The sequence below is a fragment of the Frankliniella occidentalis genome, unplaced genomic scaffold (genome assembly GCF_000697945.3).
Source record: "Frankliniella occidentalis isolate FOCC.00 unplaced genomic scaffold, Focc_3.1 Scaffold55, whole genome shotgun sequence".
In the NCBI taxonomy this organism is placed as follows: Eukaryota; Metazoa; Arthropoda; class Insecta; order Thysanoptera; family Thripidae; genus Frankliniella; species Frankliniella occidentalis.
Genome location: NW_026267185.1, coordinates 277,804 through 282,225, shown reverse-complemented (window position 1 = coordinate 282,225; position 4,422 = coordinate 277,804).

The following is a 4,422-nucleotide window of genomic DNA, read 5'->3' as shown; positions in this document are numbered from 1 at the left end:
TCATTTTGGGGACCTGTGGTTTTCGATTTTTTAAAAATCCAGTTTTTGAGCTAGAATGCTCTTCTTCGAACTTAATCTGTCTTTTTATGATACTAAACGATCCTGAAAATCCCAGGTCGCTAGCTCAATTCGTTCTCGAGTTATCGTGCGTACAGACAAACAGACAGACGGACAGACAGACAGACGGACAGACAGACAGACAGACAAACAGACGCGAAACTTTTTGATCATCAGTGGAGTAATAGGCTTCGCTAATCGCTCAGCCAATTAGATAGAGAGTGAGGGAACGAAATTAAATGTATACTTTTATTTTACCGGTAGCTAGCATCGATTTCTCAGTAACATTAGAAGTTCTTTCACTTTTAACTCAACTTTAGCAAAATGTATCATATATTAACCTAACGTCAAAGCTCGGTTTCAAAGGCCGATTAAAATTACGCGTGGCATATCCCGACGTAGTATAGCATGTGATTAGTGATACGAGTTTATATGTATTTAGAGACACAATTATTAACTATAGGTTTCACTTACGTTCTTGGTGTTTTTCCTCAATGGACGGACAGGACCCAAAAGCAAGACACACTTCCACGACTCCTCTCTCTCACGAAGACGGAGGGGTATTTCCCTAGCCTGTCACGGCCTTAAAGGTGGCTAGCAGGCGCGCGCGCCACGTGCCCAAATTCAAACGCGAAGTTGGTAAAGCATCAAGTTTTAAAGCCAGATTCAGTCAGAAAGAGGTATTTTTGAATATTGCCATATATTACCTGAATTACCGGCCTTCGCGTAATATAACCGTAAATTACCGTAAATTACCATATTTTACCGGTAATATTACCGTCATTTAAATCCCTAAAGCCACCCAACACAGTATATGTCAAGATCCCCGCAGCAACTGTGTTACTGAGGAGTTGAGCAGCTGGAGCAACACGCAACTATTTTGTAGTCGTGTCGAACCGGTACCCATTCTTCTTCCTGTTCCAATTTTTAAGAGAGCACTTCACCATTTTAAAAAGAGCAGGTGAGACCTTGTCTCTTATTTCCTCCAGAGCAGCCTCTTCCCGGTTGTTATGCATCAATCTTATCTGTTGGGCCTTTCTCTTGTTATCCTTTTGCAGGCGCAGTGCACGGCTTCTGCAAATGATTGCTGCAGAGTACAGTACAGTGTTGAGCGGGTTACGCTGGCTCTTGGGGACCCGAGGGATGTGTGGCAGAGCACGGAAGCGCCTCTTCACCCTCACGGCGGGCTTCGAGGGCATACCTGTAAGTAAACATATGTATAAGTATTCTCTCTTCCAGGCCACTCCCAGCCATTAGGTACGAAATTGCCTGCATAAATGACATTAGAAGGTGGAAGCCGCCGAGAGAGACAGAAATAGACTTCAGAGGTGATTTCTCTTCAGCCGCCAGAACCATTTCTGTCGCCTTCATAAAGAGCGGTTGATCAAAATTCACGATGCTTGTCTCTTGGCCAACATCTTTGGATTGCGAAGCTGCATACTCTGGGGCGGTGCAGATCGTGGTCGGATCAGTTGCTTCCAAATTAATGAATGGGACCGGAATAATGGCAGTTTTCTCGCAGGGTGGGCTTGTTGACGTCGCCCTCTGCATGAAGCCTGTCCAGCCTGGAGTCGGTACCGATTGGAATACGGTTCCAGCTAACCACAAATAATTAAGGAGGTGTGCAGCATCGTCGCGGGAACGAGAGGATTCGGTGACAAAGTCGCATGGCTGCTCTGGACGTAGATCTTCTACAGTAATTTTATGGAAACCAGGCACCGCCGGATACTTGTAAGGGGAGAGAGGGATGGAACCATGGACAGTGGTGTCGACTTTTTGGTAGCCACTACAGCGAGGGACGTCGAACTCAAGGGAAATACTACTCGCCGGTGTTACGCACTTGATGCCACCCATGACATGAAATGTGTTTATTCCGTCGATTGTAGAGATGTCAAAGTCAGCATTGTCGAATACAAACTGAGGACATTAGAAGTATCTGTGATGGTGGGTCTAGCATGCGCAACAATAGATTTCCCGTAATTACTCGCATCTGTGTACGAGGCACATACACCCAAGGAGTGGAGTATATCTACAAGATGCCTTGATGCAAAGGATCTGTGCAAATACACTGCCAGAGCATGTAGGAGAGGAGAAACAAATGACCTCAGCCGAACAGCGCTAACTAATGCCTAGCCAATCATGTTGCACTTCAGGAGGTGAGCTGAAAAGTTGTCCTTTTCCCCCTTGCAAACTACCTCGGTGAGAAGCGTCCAGAGACTTTTCGGGAGTGCGTCCCAGCCCCCACTCTCAACTTCGGAAACTGTCGGGTACTTGTCGGTTTCGTAGATGTGTCTCCGGATGTCATCTCGAATTATGGCGGCAGCAGTTTCAACGATGCGCTGGCGCTCGCCCACCTCAGACGCACGCTTTTGTTGATACCAAGGGCTAGTCAGTTTGTCAGTGGCTCTTTCCCCAAAACAAAGCAGATTACATCGGCCCGGTCTTTCAGTAACAAAGATTTTGCCTGTATACCTCTGCCGCAGCTGCGATAACGTCCACTTCTGTGTATGGTGCCTGCACTGTAAAAATTTGTTGTTAAAAAACAGCTCAGTTGTTGACCAACAGCTCAGTTGTTCGCGAACAACAGAAGTTGTTCAAAAACAACTACGTTTGTTGTCAATGCATTGTTAATATTGGCCTATTGGGCACCATTTTGTTTTTGCTGACTTTTTTTATTACTGTTACTGGACAACTTTTGCTGCTATTGGACAAACGGAGCTGTTGTACAACAACACGGGTCAGTTAAAAACTTGACAACGAATTTGTTGTTAAGTGACAACAATTTTTTTTACAGTGTGTGTTTGTCTGGCCAATTCGTCTGTGGGCTCTTTCAGAGTGAACTGACACTCGTCGGTGGCCTCCAGGTACTCACACATTTTGTCGAAGGCGCCCAGCCGGTCAGCATCGGACGGCCGTCCGGGACGAAGGGCCTTCTGGACCATCGGCACAGGGGGTGGGTTTAGCAGTAGCGGGCTGCTCGTGAACGTCCCCGACGCCTTCCGGGGGCGTTTAGCGGCTGGTGGGGGTGGAGACGGGGTGCTCACATGCAAAAAAATGATTTGCTGGCTTAGCTAAAGTTTAGCACTCAGAGCTAATTTGTTAGCTGGATTCGGGACAGCTAATAGTTCAAGCTTCTACAGCTAATACTCTTCGCTCGATGGGACACGGTCATTGCTATCGGAGGAAGTCGACCTTTTCCTGTGCCTGCATTGGTATATTAGCTCCGAGAGCTAATAGAGATTTTGCAGCACTAGCATGTATAATTTGTTGCTGTGGCCAGGGCGTTATGTCCTTTTTGGCTAATAGCACGCTCTCCTCTGAGTGATAAAATGGTTACTTGTAGGAGCAAACCTTGATTTATAGCCACGACTAATTCTTGGATTAACTGGAGCGGCACTAATTTTAGCGTCCAGAAGTGACTCTGTTATGTGTGGAGGAGAAGAGGAGGTGTCTGGATCGTCCCGCTTGTCAATGGAAGGTGTGCACGATCCAAACTGACCACCGGCAAGGTGCGCGGTGGCCGAACGGCCTGAGGCGTCGCTCAAGACGCGCCGGCTGGGCGGCTGGTCCGGGTTCGAGTCCCACCCGCTTCTGTCGGCTTTCTCGTTCGTCGTCACTAAAGGGGCCGTGGGGGACACTTCGCGCCAGACACAAAACAAAAAGTGTCGTCGCGCTTTCGTCATGCCTCTGTTAATAGGTTCGACACCCATCGGCTTCTTTTCGAATTTCCAGTCGACGTGAATTAGCTACCACAGTAAACCTACATAGGCCATGATGGCGATTAAATGACAACCTGCCGCTGCCCACTTGTATTGGCTACCACAGCTAATATTATTAGCTGTCCCGTATCCAGCTAATACTATTAGCTCTCACAGCTACCTTTTTTTTTTTTTCGTTCAGCGCCGACGCGGGGGAGGCCGCCAGGCCGTACTTGCGCTCTATCTTGATGAAGTCAGAGTAACAGTTCCTGTGGTACTTTGCACCCGACCTGCCTAGTGACGGCTCGTTGATGATACGCGTCCGAACGACGTTGCCCCAGCACGGAAAAAAATAAGTAAGCTGTGATAGCTAATGTGTTAGCTGCCAGCGTGACAAGCAATGCGTTAGCTGTGAGAGCTAATCTCTGTCTGTGAGAGCCAAGCGATGTTTACGATAGCAGATAATCACGTCAGCTGTAAAAACTAATGCGGGAGAAAGTTTTTATAAGATGTTAAAACTTAAATTTTTGCAGAGTTGTTCCATTTACGTTGTTTAGGGTGCGTCCTTTCTCACTTCTACTGCCCTTAACAAGGAATTAGAACCGACCCGAGTGGGTGTTGAACCCTCGCCCATCGGCGCTGCGCTCCGACTTGGAGGCACTGAGCC